Source organism: Manis pentadactyla, chromosome X (assembly GCF_030020395.1).
Source record: "Manis pentadactyla isolate mManPen7 chromosome X, mManPen7.hap1, whole genome shotgun sequence".
Lineage (NCBI taxonomy): Eukaryota > Metazoa > Chordata > Mammalia > Pholidota > Manidae > Manis > Manis pentadactyla.
In genome coordinates, this window is record NC_080038.1 from 137,581,654 (window position 1) to 137,600,356 (window position 18,703).

An 18,703-nucleotide genomic window follows, 5' to 3' on the forward strand; every position below is an offset into this window, starting at 1 on the left:
ATAAGGAAATTCTACTATTTTTGCATTATTTTCTGTAAATCTAAAATTATTTCAAAGGAAAGACTTTATTTTAAAAATAATGCTAAAAATCTCCTTGATTCTTTGTAACCATCATTAAAATAAATATAAAGGTTTTCATTTGGAAAAAGGAGTGAGGGTAGGGCTAAGGGTGGTAAACGAAACAAGCACAGGCTTTTGGGCCTGCTGGCTAGGGCTGCCCTAAGGAAGCACCACGCATGGGGGCTCAAACAAGAGCCTTGTATTTTCTCATAGTTCTGGATAGAGGTCCAGATCAAGGTGTTGGCATGGCTGCTTTCCTCTTAGGCCTCTCTCCTTGGCTTGTCAATGGCCGTATCCCCCATGTCTACACGTGATCTTCCCCCTGTATATGTCTGTGTCCTAATCTCCTCTTCTTATAAGGACACCAATCAGATTGGATTAGGGACCACCCTAATGACCTCATTTTATCCTACCATCTCTTTGAGACCCTGTTTTCAAAAACAGTCACACTGGGAGGTATTGGGGATTAGGACTTCAACGTATGAATTCTGGGGTGGACGCAATGAAGTGCAACAGACCTAAGTTTAGAATCCCTCATATTAACATAAAAACCACATACAGTAGTTCCTGGCACAAAGCAATTGCTATATACATCTGAGTTGTGGTGATAGTGATTGGAATTATTATTTCCTGGGCAAACTGCAAAGCCATAAAGATTCTCCTATTATTCTGAGAAGGGAAGAGCATCACGTTAATGATTGAGTTGGAATTTCACACCAACTCAGAAACACGTGGCCTCAATGTTGGTGCTAAATTGAATTAAGAGAAAGAAGAAAGGTACTTTTTCTTACATACTTGAAAGTTTGGATTGAGATTTGAATCTATTTGTTATATCAGTTTATGGAAAAACTAAAGAGAACTCTCCCCTGGGAGGGCCTGATAGCATATCTATAGGTATAGTACACACCACACCACACAGACTCTCACTCACTGACTACGTGCACAGGGAAGGAGCTTCCAGGGGGTTAGCCCTGCATGGTGCAAGAAATGGCAGTGCTGACTTGCCAGATGCCTCTTCTGCCTATGCAGAGACTATCCAGAGTTAGACGATTTATTTCAAACTCTGTCTGGAATCTCAGGGCTCAGGCACAAGGGGAAGACAAGGCAAGGGCCATACAGTCTGTTCTGTGCCAAACAAAAAAGGGTCATTAAATAAGGCAGCAACTTTACAAAATAATTTGAAAATAAGTTACAGAGAAATGATTAAAAGGCCAGGATGAATTTTTATTTTTACCTCTGACAAGTAACTGAAAACCAAAAGCAACAAGTAAGATTACATACAGCTCTTTTCTAGGTGCCTGAGAGAAAAGGAGCCGGTTACCAAGGGCCTCCAGCTTTGCATACATCCTTGAAGAAAGTGCACCCCTGCCCACAATTCAGGCCCAGCTGCTGATAGAGTCATATTTTATCTATTGTTTTTTTTACTTTTTTTGGCAGAGAAAACAGTGTTACAGTGTCAAGAGTGCAGCGGTGGTAACAGTCTAGGCCCAAGTATACTAGGATTCTTCAGAGAAACAGAATATTTATATATACATGTTTTTTTTTCAGATACAGAAGAGAGAAATACAAGAAATATTATTTTTGTCAGTTCTCACACATTTTTTCTTCTAATGATCTGAGTTCAACTGTCAAGTTTAAAAACATGTTATGATTTTTATTGGAATTTAATTGAATTTGTTAATTACTTAGGAAACAAATAATTTCATAATATTGAGACTGCCAGTTCAATACCATAATATACTTTTCCATTTATTCAAGTTTTCTTAATGACTTCAATATAGTTTTATAGATTTCTTCATGTAGGTCTTACATATTCATTGTTAAGCTTATTTTTTATTTAACTTTAGAGTTTACACTGTTATTATAAGTGGTATTTTTAAAATATATTTTTAACTGGCTGTTACTGGGACATGGGAAAAATATTATTTGTGCACCTTTATCATGACTACCTGCTTAGTGCTGCAATGTAACTAAAAAGGCATCCTGATTAATATCAGTACATTGAATGTATTAATTATAAAAATATAAAAAGTATGAAATTCAGTTATACTGCTTTCCTGATCCCCTTGTTAACAAGGTCTCATCAGTAGTATTGTAGTTTTTGGTGTCAAATGATGATTAATTTTAGATAAGAACTTAATAACTATAACTGGGCTGCATGGTGAACTACTCTAAGAGTAATAGCAAACTTCCGGAGTCAGTAGGAGAAGACTGATATCCTGAACTTCTCTTTTTAGAGACAGAGTATATCATCACTGTGGGTCAGGACCTGACACATAATAGATCCAAAAGAAATGTTGACTGTAAACTATATTGTGAGAATGTAACAGTGATAGTATTAGTTCCTGATACAAAGATACTATTACTGGATGATAGATGCACTTCTCTACCGCTTTAATTTCTTGGAATGTATCTTTTCATCACAATTCTCTGTATGATTTCCAATTTCTCGGCATATCAAATAATGTCATATGGAAATTATAGCTATCTCCTCTAAGAACTATTTGTACTAATTGTTAACTCATTTAACCCTCGTAACAACTACATGTGGTAGGTACTATCACTATACCCATTTTATAGACAAAGAAACTGAGATGTCTTGAGCTTCTGGAGAACTTCAGCAACTTTCCCCCAGGTCACACAGCTGGTATGTATGACATCCCTCCCCAAGCAGCCTGGCTCCAGAGTCTGTCTAGAGCAGTCTAGCTGCCTCCTTTTTCCATGGGAATCATTTCTTTAATTGGGATGCTTTTTAACTCCCTACAACAGGCACAAATTGAGTTGTCCATATTGACAAAGAGAATAAAGATGAATTCATCTATGGAGAATTTACTTCTAATGAACAATGAACTGTCAATATTTTTCCAAAGGAAGTAGCCGAGCAGTCGGATCCAGGCGTCCTGTCTGGTGCTGCTCTTTCTTGTAAGGACACACAGTTTTATCCTTAAAGACTCAAACATCAGGAAGTGCAGTACCTTCTGCATAAACCACAATATGGCTGGTTAATCATCCCTTTCATGATGTAGAATTCGAATGCTAGGAATCCATCCGTGTCCAAAAGCAAAATGTGTTCTTCTAAGGAGCATCAAGCCCAGAGACAACAAGTCAATTCACAAAAGCTAAACATCTGTTTGTATTTGGCTACCTCCCAGCAAATGAACACGCATTTCATTTGAGCTTTCGTGTTTTTTTCAAAAACGATAAACTTTTGCAAAATGTGAACATTTGTTCCCTTCAGTATTGTGGTGAAACAAAGGTTTGGAGGGGACAGAAGGGAAATACAAACATTTCTGCAAACATCTCCCACAGGCCAGCTGGTAGAATTATTGGCAAAAAGCACAGACAGGACTAAGTAAATGTGGATTTTTTTTAAGTGATGTTTTGTGTATGTGTGTTTCCAGGAATCTGTTTACAATAGAAATTGGCCTAGCCAAACATTTCTGAGAACTATCACCCATCATCATCTGTGATACAGTGTTTAGTGAGGCCCACGATTTCCTATTATGGATCAAACGCAAAGTATTCATCTGTTACAAGAGTTAATGTGGTATAATGCCTATCACCATGAAATCAACCTCCCCTTCTAGGTTTGCACAATATCCTGGCTTCCAGCTACTGAATGTGTAAGTGAGTGCATCTTGTTTACTGTCCTCAGGAGTCATGAATAAAGCAAGCAAAAATTTTCAGCTAAAAGGACCTCAGTGATTTCTCTGTATGGAAAACAAAGAATTTTATGTCACCTTGCTCTCTTCATGTATCTAAACATAAGCCACGTGTACATGGCACAATGTGAAATGAGGGTCATGTGTTTCACTTTTGGAAACAGCCTCAGATTGGCAAAGAGAATATAGGAGAATTTCTGTAAAATGCTTTGTTCTCTGCAAACTGTATTCTCCAACTCACAGACTCAAGTGTATTAAGTATCTTTTCCAAAATACAATAAAATGATTTTATTGTTTGATGTCTTCTGATAGTATAAAAATTCGCCATGATATGGCTGAATAGAGAGCAGTATCTGACTGGTATATAGCATATTTTTTTCACAAATTAAAATTGCTATTGAACTAGTCATATGTGGAAATTCTGAACTACAACAACCTGAATACAAGCATGGAAAACAAACTGTGCCTAAAGATATGAGAGTGCTGTCATTTTAAAAGATACTTTCCAAAAAGGATGTTTTTCATTTTGATTCATTACCACTTCTGGGGACGTATGAGACCAATCATGTACCAAGATCACTATTTTCCGATAACCAGTAAGAAAAAATGTCTATAAGGACCTGATAAAAATCAAACAGGTCTTTCCATTTTTTCCTTTTTTTAACATTATTCTCTGCCATCAGAATCATATTTTACTCCAATATGCTTCAAAATAATTTATGTTCTTTTCATTTTACTTACAAATATCCCCATTCAGGTCCATGGGGAAATGAACACATACAAAGCAGAGGTGTTCACTGATTTAAATATTCATTTCAAATTACTCTGACTTTGTGACAAATAGCTTCATTATACCTAATTAGGAAATTAATATTCAAAAAAGCATTTTATAATAGGCTAGGTTTTTAAGTAAAAAAAATAAAAATGGTAGAAATTTCAGGACAGTTTAATACATGAAAATTATTTTATATAGAATCAGAGAACTTTTTTCATCCTTACTGTGGTTTTATAAGCCATAATCAAAATTCATATTTTAATGGCAAAAACACAAGAAAATTATAAATAGCTTCAAACATCTACACACACACACACACACACACACACACACACACACACCAGCATATACATATTCCCTTATACAGAAAGCATAATTAAGTTATTGGGGGAAAAACAAAGGCTTTGCCATTTGCTAGATATATTAGACAAGAAATTTGCCATTCTGAGCCTCAGTTTCTACCTTCTAAAATAATGAGGAAAATATTTTGTTCATGATGTAGCTAAGATAGTAAAAAAAAATAATGTGACTATTCATTATATAAACTACGAAGTGCTATATGCATGTAAAATTTTTGGTTTTGTTGCCTTTCTCTTCCAAAATTCTATATACACAGTCAGCTCAAAAATATTTCCAGGATGAATCTATACATTCATAGGACATGATTTTATTGACTATATGTAACTATGATGGAGTTTCCTACCTCATATTGTAGATTCCTGATTATATTGCAATTAATAATTATTATATACTGTGTGACAGACATGAGTTAAAATAGTCATAGCCCCTGGTGATGGGGGTCTGGGGGTGGTGGAATAGATAAAGGGGATCTAGCAGTACAAACTTCCATTTATAAAATAAATAAGTCATGGGTATATAATATACAGCACAGGGAATACAGTCAACAACACTGTATTAACTTTCTTTGGTGACAGATGGTAACTGGACTTACTGTGGTGATCGGTTTGCAATGTATACAAATGTCCAATCACTATGCTGTAGCCATGAAACTAGTAGAATAAGGTATGTCAATTATACTTCAGAAAAACAAAGTCACAGCCTGGGCAATCCAGTTGAGAATATAAAGGAAAGAAAAAAACATTACACAGTTTTAGAAATGAAAAAGGGGGTATTATTACAGGGTTAGTGATTTGAGAAAGTGAAGAATATTTATAGCCCTCTGCTAATACACTTGAAGATCTCAAATGGACTATTTTCTAAGAAAACAAGTGGCCAAAGTTAAAAAGAGCTAGCAAACCCAAGTTAACTAATAACCATGAAATACATCAGAAAAGAAAGGTTAAAGAAATATTTTAGTCATTCTCTATCTCTCATAACTCACACTATCTCTGTAAGGAAATCCTATTGTCTCTACCTTCAAAGTATATCCAAACTGTGGCCACTCTTCTTAGCCTCCACTCCTGCCGCCCACATTCAAGCCATCATCTAACCCAGCCTGGACTTTTGCATATCAGCTTGCTAATTGGTCTCCCTGCTGCTCCCTTTTCTCCCCTGCAGTCTGTTCTCAAAAACAGCGGCCAGAGAGATCTTTTCAAAACCTAAATGTCAGTCAAGATGGAATAGCAAGAATCAGATTGACCCTGCTGCCTTAAGTAACAGGAAACCAGAAAAACAATGAACCAAGGGTTTTCAGGCACTGAACAACAGTCAGTCAGGAATGTGAGCTCTGACAGAAGGACAACAAACAAGGTGAGCACTATAATGTCACGAGATTATTTCCTGGGAGAAGTTTCTAGGCCACACATCTCAGGGAGAGGAAACCCAATCAGAGCCTGCAGTCTTGTGGAGCTAAGAAGATATAAATAGGAACCTAGGAAGACCAAGGGGTGAAAACTTGTGGGACATACTAGTGGAGAATAGGGTGCTGCACAAAGAGGGTGCAAGGGCTCTGGAGATCTGTGGGGGTGAACACTCAGGTCTTTGCCTGAGTCCTGACCTTTGCATCCATGATAGGAAATGACGTGAGGTCTTGAACAGCACAAACAGAAAGGAATAGGCAGCGAATTGCTCAAGTTCACACACATCTAGAAACAGTTCATACTCCCACACATCAGAGGAGATTTTGTAATATATGGGTCATAGGGTTGAATCCTCAGCACAGCTCTAGATGAAAAACCATTGTGGATAAGGAGGAACTACTCTACTGGCAAAGCTGTCAAAATTAACTTTTTCAGAACTTCACAAGTTAACCAAAGACTTGCAATAATCTGAGGATTTATTGGAGAAAAGCTGATGAACCTTGGTAAAAATTTCAGGGTTTGTAGAATTTTAGCTTGGTCTGCTCCAATCCCCTTCTCTGCAGCTCTGCAGTAGTCACGCTAAACCACAGCCTAGAAATCATGGTAGCTGTGAAAATGAGCAGTCTTGCTGCCACTGGAGAGGGCTGACTGGATTTGGACCTCCACAGAAAGACCCAACCTCTGAGTACTGTGGGCACTGTATTTGTCCTGCCTCCCAATGACCTAGAAAAGCCCCATTTGTAGGGCCATGTTATATGACCTCACTTGCCAAAGTCTTGGAGTTTCCTGAAAGATCCAACATGATCTGCCCTGCCTCCTGTCTTGAGTCCTCTTTTTCTATCTGACCTCATCTACTACTACTCTACTTCGTCCTCACTATGCTCTAGTTGCACTGGTCTCCTTACCGTCTCTAGAACAAGTCTGGCATGTTCTCTTCTCAGATGCTAGGATTTGCCATTTCCTCTAGCCAGAAAATTATTCCTCCAGATTCTTCGCCTCTTCCATGTGTCTGCTCAAATTTCACCTTTTCAGAGAAGCCTTACTTGGCCATCCTATGTCTATAGTTGATAATACTGTGTTGTATAATTGAAATTTGCTAAGGAAGTGGACCTTAAGCATTCTCATTTAAAAAAAGGCAACTATATGAGGTCATGGATATGTTAATTAACTTCATTGTGGGAATCCTTTCACACTGTGTATGTATATCAAATCACCATATTGTACACTTTAAGTATATTACAATTTCATTTGACAATTATACCTCAGTAAAGCTGTATTTCTTTTTAATTGCAACCTTTACTCTCTGACATGCACTATGCCCCTTTCCCATTTCATTTTTTTCCAGATGCTTATTATTGCCATCTGACACACCATGTATTTTATTATTTACTGATTGTCTCCCCGCATTAAAATATGAGCTCCTTGCATGAAGACTTCTGTTTTATTTGCATCTGCCCCACCCCCAGCACCTAGAAGAGTTTATGGCACGTAGTAGATGCCAATAATATTTATTGAATGAATGAGGTCATTTATCTGTCTTTAAACACTTCTGAGCATGCAACATGAACTTGCCAAACCCTACTAAAGCAAGTGACAAAATCTGCACACCTTTAATATATCCACCTGCTATACCTAATCTCATCACATTTAAACATAACATACCAAAAATGTAAACTAACTTAAATGAAATGATCTCGACAATTTCACCAGTGAGTTCTGTAACTGCTAAATCCAACTGCCAGTCTAAGTCCTTCCCATAGAATTGATTACTTGTTAAAATATTTTCTTCCTTGGCCTCTAGTATATCAATTCCACTGGTTTCCTCCTATTTCACTGCCACTCCCTTAGTAATTTTTTAAAGAAATTCTTATTTCTTTTACATCTTTAAATGTTGGAGTGTTCCAAGGCTCATCACTAAGTGAGGTCACCAAGTCCTATGACTTCATATAGCATTCCTTCACTGATGATTGTCAAATTTTTATTTCCAGCTACAACCACTTCATTCAAACCTGTGTCTCTATATCCAACTACCTAGATAACATTTTCGTTTGGATGCCTAATAAATACCTTAAACTTAACATGTTCAAAATTCAAATTTAGGGTTTTCTCACTCAAACCTGCTCCTCTTCCAATAGCAACTCCATTGCACCAGATGCCCTGGCCAAAAACCTAGAATTTATCTTTTACTTCCCTTTACTTCTCACACCCCAAGCCCGATCAATTATCAAATTCTGTCAACTCTTCTCTCAAAATGCATCCAGAGATAGCTCCTCATCCTTTTTCCAACTTAATGCCTCCTTGGACTGCATGGCAACTAAACTGATCCCTTTGAAAACACACATCAGATTATGCCCTGTGCCTATTTAAAACTCTATAATGCCATCCCATTAATATTTAAAATACAAAGTCTTCAAATGGCTGACCAGCATTACATATTCTGGTGCCAAGTGTGTTCCAGACTTCATCTCTTAGCAACCGCTTTGTTCACTGTGCTGCAAATACATTTGACTTTTTTACTCCTTAAACATATCAAGTTCATTTCCAGCTCTTTGCATTTGCATGATGTTCTCTGCTTGCACTGCCCTTCCCTCAGATATCCACGTCCTTCTCTTTCTCTTTACTCAGATCTCTGTTTTGATGTCACCCTTTCAGGCCTTCCTTGACCCTTTATCTAATATAACACCCCATCGCCTTACCCTCTATTTCTTTACTTGTATTAATCTTCTTATCTCTTAGAAGCTGTCTAACATTTGTAAATATAGGCATAATTTATTTATTATTTGTATTCCTCTCTAGAGTTTAAGTTCCACTAAGGCTGGTGTTTTGCCTGTTTAGTTCAATTGTCTGTCTCCAAGACCTAGAAATGTTCTTGGCACATAAATATTTGATGGATGATTGAATTAATAAAGGAGTAAATATATCTATATGAAGGGAAAGGATCTACAACAGTTGTATTTATCTCTGGGTAGATGACAGGTCTACTCTACGCAAGGTAGTTCACTTTTGTTGCCTCCTTTTGCTTATCTGCATCTTTGCTTTTTAGTTAATGAGAATCTATTTGTTTTTGTTTTGCAGTGAGAGAAATGTTATTAAAATGATTTTCCATCAAAAACTGCACAGCCCATGCTACTAAGTGGATAAAGTAGTAGAGCTCAAAAGTCAATGTATTGGTGTACCTCTGAAGCTGTCACTGTGAAAAGAGAAGCGTGATGATTGACCAACAGAGATAATGAGTTGAAACATGAATAAGAGTAAGTCTAAATTGTTTAAATATCATGCAGATGTCAAAAATAACTAAAATGGACAGGGGGCATAAATGAATTATATGAGTCTGGATAAGTGCCAAATTGCTTATGAAAAATATTTTGTGATATAAGGCATTCTTTAACAAGTTCACTAAAAATATTTAATATCACATACCATGCAGGTTGGAAAAATATGCAATTTGAGTCTATAAGAAAACGATCAGATATAGTTTTAATAAAGGAATATTTGTTTTGTTTTCAACTGTTGTATTATTTTCCCTTTGTCATTTAGAAGATTTTCAAGTATTTGCACCGTGATAAGATCATGAATCATGCTTTGCCAGTCCAATTTAAATTCAACTATTATTATTATAATTAATCACTTTCTATGGTACAAAGCATTCTATTCTGTTGGGTGTTGTGGAGGAAAGCAAGATGAATATAAAACTGTCTAGGCTGTCCAAATATTCACACTTGTAAAGGAAGCAGCCACATGCACAATTAAGCATCAAATAAGACCAAAATTCTACCTGTTTTTATCAGAGACAAGAACTCTGAGATTATAGGGGAAGAGATGAGTTTCAGATTGGTGGCTGAGGAGGGGTATCTTGTAACATTCATAGGAGGAGGATTTGACTTGGGTCTGAAGGATAAGTAGGATTTTCATTGACAAGTTAAAGACAAAAGGTAGGAGAGTGTTCCTGACAAAATGAACAGATTGAGCAAAGGCCAAGAACTGGAAGAGTTAAGTAATGAAAAAGAGTGGAATGAACAAAGATGTTTCATTGGGAAAGTAGAACAAGAGATAAACCTGGGAAAATAGATTGGGGCAACAGTGTACTGGTAGATTAATACCACGCTCTCCAGAAAGCCCTGATATGTAGAATCTGACAATTTATGTGCTAGAAATATTCTCAACAATGGCCAATTTCAAGCTTTCAACACATATCAGTGAGCCCAGAATTGGGAAGATATGCTCAAAACAGACTCCTGCAAGCTGGTATGAGCCAGCCACAGCATGCTCCTTCATTTGGGTCATATCAGAATTATGAACTAAGAAAATCTCTTACAGGGGATAAGTAACTGAAGGATTTTGAACCAAGGACTGACAATCAAATTTATATTTTGGGACAAGGATTGACAGCAGTTTTTTTTCAAGATCAGGAAAGAGAAAACCTAGACTGGGAAACCAAAACCACAGGGCATTTTAAAAGTCCTATTGAGAGACAATGAAAACCTGGTTCAAAGTAGATGCAAAGAAAAAAAATGTGCATTTCAGGAAGTATAGTTAACTGATTGACTATGAGGATGACAAGGAAAGAGGAACTGAAAAGTATTCTCAGGTTTCGAGTTTACATTCCTAAGTGGATGGTAGTGCCATTAATCATTACAAGGAACAGAATGGAAATAAATATTGCTTAGGAATGGCTAAAATGGGGGGTACTGATGAGAAGATAATTTCCATCTGCTGAATTTGGAACCTATTAAATGCCATTAAAATGTCACTATGTTCATATTAAAAACCCTATAAATTATGAGCCTTGGGCCAAAATGTTATTAATCACCATATTTAATAACTGCATAATATTCAATATAGATGCACTATAATTTGCTTATCCATTTTCCTCTGGTTGGACATCTCAATTAGATCCATTTTTTCTGTTACAAATGATTCACTGGTATATATAGTTGGACTTAGAGCTTTTTCTCTTTTATTTAGGATTATTAGATTACATTTCTAGTAATGAGAATTACTGGGTCAGAAGGCATGCATATTTTATGGCTTAATTAATATTGCCAATTTACTTTTCCCAAAGAGTTATACCAAGAGCCATACCACCACCACTAAAAGTACACCGTTTCACTAGATTCTCTTTTCCTCCCAGATTTCATGAGATATAATTGACATAGAACACTTGGTGTCTCCTACCTATAGTAAGTGTAAGGTATACAGTAGGGTGATTTGATACATGTATAAATTGTTAAATAATTACCATGATAGGTTTAGTTAACACCTCCATCACCTCACATAATTACCTTTGGATACATGTATGGTGAGAACATTTAAGATATGCTCTCTTATCAACTTTCAAGTATATAATGCAAAATTTTTAACTGTAGTCACCATGCTGTACTCTGCATCCCCAGAACATGTTCACCTTATCACTGGAAGTTTGTACCTTTTGAACATCTCCCTATTTCCCCCATTCCCCAGACCCTGACAACTACCACTCCACTCTGTTCTATGAGTTCAGCTTTTTTAGGTCGACTCCATGTATAAATGAGATCTTGCATTATTTGTCTTTCTCTGTCTGACTTCATTCACTTAGCAGAATGTTCAAACTTCATCCATGTTGTCCCAAAAGACAGGATTTCATAGATCTTTTGCTATTTTGTTTCAGGTCTCTGTTTCTTTTATTTCTGCCCTGATCTTTGTTAACTGTGGGTTTAGTTTATCCTTTTTCTAGTCTCTTTAGGTATAAAGTGAGGTTGTTTATTTAAGGTCCTTCTTTCTTCTCAATGTAGGTGTTCATTGCTATAAACTTCCTTCTTATATCTTCTTTGGCAGCATTCCATAGGTGTTGATATGTTGTATTTTCATTTTCAGTTGCTTCAGAAATTTTTTTAAATTTCCCTTTTGATTTCATCTTTGACCTATTGTTTGTTCAGGAGTGTGAGGTGTAATTTCCACATATTTGTTAGGATGAATTTCCAAATTATTTTGCTGAGTCTTAAAAAGTTTCATGCATTCACTCACATTTAAACTATCACTCTCTCACCATTACTAACTTATCTTCAGGCAGGTTTTCTTTGCACAATACTATTTTAAGCTATCTTTTTCATTTGTTTATTTATTTTCAGTTTACACTTCTATAATGTAAGCTTCCATGAAGCAGGAGCCTTGTGTTTTCTTTTTCAACTATTACCCCCAGTACTGGTAACAATGCCGGGCCACATAGGAAGCACTCAATAAATATTTGTTGAAGAAAGGTGAAGCAACAGTCTAAGTTAGTCCTCTCAGGGCATAAATTCATCAGCTATTTCCCATGAGAATTCCACTGTGGCCTGAAATAGTTAATGCTCTTTCTCAAAAATCCTCATTACTCTTAGTGAGACTTTCAGACACGAAGAAATGAAATCAATGTGTCCATATCTTGGTCAATCTTGTTTCTTTTATTCTTAGTGAATCTATATTGATGTTACTTTTAACCTTTAAAAATGTAGGTTGCAGGGACAGAGATGTGACTTTTCCAATTAATCTCTGTGTTCTCTTCCTAAATACCTAGGGCAGTATTACAGACACATTGGAGAATCAGAAAGTATTAACTTATAACAACAGTGCTGGTAATCTGACTATTAAAAAGAAAGAATGCTATCCTAGAAAGCTCTATGGAATTTTATTTTATAGAAATATAACATTGTGATAATAGTTATATATAAAGTTAAAAATAATTTCAGAATCAGAACTTCATTGACTTACATTTAAAAGAAGAAAAGAAAACAGAGTATTGCTCTTCTACACGAATACAGTGTCCTGGAATGGATTAATAAGAACCAGAAACAAACATAAAGAATGTATCACAGCACCTTGCAGCCGAAAGAACCAAAATAATTTTGAAGCATCTAACTAATTAAGGAATATCCAAATAAGCCTAAATGACATACAATCATTTATTCATATACATATGAATATATATGCACACAAACAGGAATATACATGCACACATATATACATACATATGAAGTTAATTAATATCCACTTATTTGCAGTTTAAAAATGTGCATCAAACATCTATTTAATTAAGCATTATGCTTATATGTTGCTCAACATAGTTAATAGATTGAAAACATTTCTTTATCTTCTTCAAAACTGCTGTTAAATTAGTGACTTGATGTCCTTTACAAAAATACTCATAAAATACAATTTTCTCTATGAAGGTCAAGGAACACTTGGTGTCTCCTACCTATAGTTCAGTGGTTATATTAATGGTTCCCACTTAGACAGGATCTCCTAATTCATGAGGTACTTTTTCCACATTTGGCCATCTGTCCCTTGCAACATCCCTTTGAAATCTACAGAAACTGGGCCTTTATTGTGATCCATTCTCCTACTGAAAATGTTAAGTTCAGATTGTCAGGTGACTAGCTCCAGGTCATTAGAAGCTGAGGAGCAGATTCAGACTTGCAGAATGGAGGTTCCTTATTCATGAAGAACTTCTCTGCTTTTCAATAATTGGGTGGTGAGAGCTATATTGCTTTCTTTCTATTTTTAACTCTCAAAAGGTTGCAGAACTGAATGCAATACTGTAATTTTCTCAATCTTTGTACACTTATCTCCCCTTTTCCTAATTTCTTTTATCATTCTTTCCATGTTTTATGTACAAGTTAATTTTAGAAGTGGATAGGATATATTAAAAAATGCTAGCCTTTTCTAATCTATTCCAGCCCTCTCCACTCCCACCTCTGGTAAAACTGACCAATTCCACAGACAGATGTGAGTGCTGACTGGTGGGGTGTGCCAGGAGGCCCGCTCTTCTCCATGTGAGGGCATGCCTGGGCAGGCCAAGGGAGTCCTCATCCTGTCTGTTCTTTAAGGGGAGGAAGGACCTCTTCCTTTATTTTTCTTTTGATTTATTTTTGTAATTGAAATACAGTTAATATACAGAATTACATTGGTTTCAGATATACAACAAGGTCATTTGATGATTATATACATTACTAAACGCTCACCATAAGTGTAGTCACCATCTGTCAACATACAAAATAATTACAGTAGTATTGACCATATTCCCTATGCTGTACTTTCATTACCATGACAAATTAATTTTATCAGGATGTTTCATTTTTAAGAAATAACTTCTAATAAGTGGAAGAAATGTTTGGACAAAAAAAGGACAGCAAACATAATGCCCTGCATAAAAATTTGACAACTATATATAACTCCCTAAATCCTCTCTAGGCATATTAGAAACTGGATGTCTAAAGTTGGAAATGAAAAGTTACTGAATGAGGTTTTAGAGAATGAAGAACTGCCCCAGTTAGTTTGTGACTTGTGAAATGTGTAGCACTTGCCCCTCTCTATCAAGGGCAGAAAGTTGTGTGACTTTCAGGGAGGCAGAATCTGAAGAAGAGCCAAGTACCACGTCTCACCAGTCTGTGCTGTTGTTCCTTAGGTATCCATATGTTGGCCTAAGGTATGTGGTGATTTTCCAAATGTAGTTGCTGAAGGAATTCTTTGAGGGAATCAGACACTCCAAGGTAGACTGGGAGTGGGAGCTCATCTTCCTTCTGCATTCAGTTCTTCTTCCAGCGTGTCTCACTGGTTCAACTCAGTTGGAAGCCAGCTTTTAAGGGAGTCATAATGGTATGGTTCTCAGAGGTTAGCACCCCTGAATACCAAGCAAAGCAGAAGAAAGCACAGAATGGATCTAAAGATCCACAATGTAGCAAATAGAATAACATCACAGTATTCAACTGTTAATATTGATTTTTAGAGATTTTTATTTATTAAGGCTTTTAATACTTAATCATCTTCATCACACCCATTTTTTTTATTTTGTGATGACTGATCTTGGTCTTTGAAAAGGCCTAGGATTAGTCTGTTAATTAGTAGTTTTTGTTTTTTTTAATCTGAGTTGCTTTGGATGATAAGGTCCTGCAAACATCCTGTACCTCCCAATCATTTCTCTATCAAATTACTTTGTATAGAGGCTTTGCTAACACTGCTTCTGAATATGTAACAACCAACTGCTCCGTCTGATCAGAAAGCCATATGCAGATTGATTGTCTTATATGGCAGCAACATGGAGAACACAGATTTCCTTTTTGCCATGCTTTCTTTCATTGCTGAATACACAGAGCCTCTTGCAGTTCCCTCTCAGTGGAGTTTCCCTATTTAAAGCACAGGCAGCTTCCTGACATGGCAAGGCTGTGCTACCCCCAGTAATAGTTTTCCCAGTGAGTTGTAGGGTTACGATTACACCTTTGTCTCTGTTCTCATAGTTGTTCTGGCTGTTTTCTGCCCTATGCTACAGGACAGTGAGTCTTTCTTCTTTAGCTAAAGATGCCATGCAAAATGTCTTGAGTGGCTGCACCACTCAGCAGCTCACTTTGATTTTTTAACTTTATAAGACCATGAGATTTACCCTCTTAGAAATTTGTAAGTGTACATTATTGTTGACTGTATGTGCAATATTGTACAGATCTCTAGAGCTTATTCATCTTGTTTAACTGAAATGGGGAGTTACTAGTCAACAGGCATAAAGTTCCAGTTCAGCAGCTCCCTTTAAACCAAGCCCATGCTCCCTTGACAACAATGTTGGTGGTAAGGCAATACAAACTTCAGCGTGTCTGGATCTAGGTCATGTTGTCTCAAGTGGCATAAGACTTAGAAAGCAGTCCTGAGGACACAGAGAAAGGAATTCACCCCAAAGATGAGAGAGCTAAGATTAGATAAGGGCTTCCAAAACTCAAGCACCCAGGCTGGGGTAGGAACACAGCTCCAGGCTCCAAATGAACTGGAGTACCGCAGAATACAAAAGCAGAGCCTAGTTATTTTGACAGAGAACACAAGACAGACTGTGTTTTGGTGTGCAAAATAGTGCCTAGGTGCTCACCTAGAGTACACTGTAGCTCAGGTTTAGGGTGACAAATCTTATTCTGAGCCATGAACCCGGCGGAACTAGGTTAACTGAGGTATTCCTTGCCTTCTGGAACTGTAATACAATCAATCTGTGTTGTTTTAAGCCACTAAATTTGTGGTATTTTGTCACAGCATCAACTCCATGTAATCTTCTAAACCTTTGTTTTTTCAATGTTTAAATACCCACTTCCCGTCCTCACCCTATCCACAGCTGGCCAACCATCCTGACTCAAACAAACAAAATTCTACATAATATCCTTCTTCCACCCTCAGTTAGCTTCTGTTCCCTTACTCTAATTTTTATTTTTCAAACACTTATCACCATCTGCCATATTATACATTTAGTTGTTTATGGTTGTGTATGTGTGTTTCCGACCACTAGCATATGCCTTCCACAAGACCTGGGGCCCGGTATTCACTGCTGTAGCCCCAGCACTTGGAAGGCAGTAGACAATCAAGACACATTTGTTGGATGAGCTAATGTATTACTCTAGGTCTCATTAGTTAAATCAAAGGGGGTTCCGCAATATTTCCAGGTTACTTTCTGAACATATTACAAAGTATATTCTCATGGGTCAGGAATCAAAATAAAATATAAACAGTAATACAAATGAGACATTATTCTATGTCTAGATGTGGAGACAAGTCACCTGTATGCAAAATTTTTTGAGGTTGGGAGACCTTGAGCTCTACCACTCTTACAGAAATCAAAAGCTTCTAGGTACCTGATGCTTTAAGGAAAAGGTATGTAGTGTGTGACTTGAAGAAGTAGCCCCTCCAGACATCCTAATGTCCTTTGAAAAACAAAATTAATGTAATAAAGAGGTTAACCAATTTGCATAGAGATAAAGTAGACACTTAAAAGGAAAGTGCTATAACTCTTATCTCTTACTTTTTGAGGTCAGTATTATATGAACTTTCTGGTTGATTGGACTAATATTTATGAAGATTCACTGGAAAGAAAGGATGCCAAGACTTCCAAATTAGATCTCACCATGAGTTTACACGTTGTCTAGGCTGATGACAAGGGCTGAGACGAGAACTATGGGGCAAAACGGGGCACAGGAAAAATTTCCCAGCCAATGTTTCTGGAGTAATAGCTGAACATGTTAAGTATGAGTCAAAAGAACTAAGAGTTTAGACCTAAACATGTTAGAGAAATCCAAGTCCTTGTGGCAAAGTTGAAAACCTTGGTAGACTTAAAATGCCTTTTCTGGGTTCTCTCTCTCCTTGATATTTGGAAGGAAATGATTCCTATGGACTCAGTAAGCACTCTTGTGTTACTGGGAATAAAGGAGATGGGCTGGTCTCAAAGAAGAAACTGCAATTTCTGTGAACATTAGTTAGTAGAGACTTATAAGGAAAGATGTTTGATTGATTTGTACCCAAAGTTGATGAAAATAGATCATATTGATTATGCATGACTTATTTTTATTGGTTATATTTTAATGATGTGATTCTGTGCCTTCTCTACTACCTTGTATTTTAAGAGGAAGCTTTGTATTTTGTCTCAGTGCCAGTCCTTGAACAGTGCCTGGCATATAACACATAGTTTCCATCCACTGTATGTTTCATCAATGAGCACATTAATTAATTCAGCAAAACATTCAGAGGAAGGGGATGAATTTTAATGGCTTTGCCAAGTCATTTTTTTTCTCATTCAGGATGACCTTTGAATTTGAAAAGCAAAAAAGAAAATTAACAGGAAAAAGGAAGAGAATTATTTCATTGAACCAATATGTACTGAGCTGTGCTAATTGATTTTGGAGTTCCTAAAATAAAACATGCCCTCTGACTCCAGCAATATAAGAAAACCTAATTATACCAGAATATTATGTTTTAATGGTTAAAATATTCTATTTTAAATACCTTGGTCAAATAATACTTACTTTGAGTTATATCTGTAGTTTTTTTCTTCAAACGATTTAAAAGGCATACAAACTTTGAAATGAATAGCAAATATATTTCTGTACTTATATCTCTTTTTACTACATACTCATTAGTGGATAGAGTCCATTTTGGTGATTATATTTACCATCTGATATAAAATGACTTAACCTTTACAATAAATGGACTTGGTGTTAAAGTATATCTTGTATTAATCATACTTTCACCCTGTACTTTGTGGACTCATACATGCTTTTGGAGTTAAAATATTCCTGGAGTAACCTAACAGTACATTTTCCCCCACCTAGTATTTTTTCTATTTAATTTACTTCTTTATTTTAATGTATATCAAAAAGGATACTTAAACATTTAAGAAACACTACATTTTCCCCAAAGAAATAAAAGCCTCCATGATTCAAGCATAATTCAGTTTCTTCTTAGCACACATATAATATAGTTAGAGACAACTTTGGTTTTTAAAAAATAATGGCCTAAAAAAATCAAGCTCTACATGTGCATAATCTTACCTTCAAAATATGAGCAAATAGTATGAGAAAACAGGAGAATATTCAGGTCACAGACACTTTATCGTGCCAACAAGTTAAGACTACTCATTTTATCAAAAATATTTGAAAAGTTATTGAAAAATTGTCTGTAGTATGACATAGAAA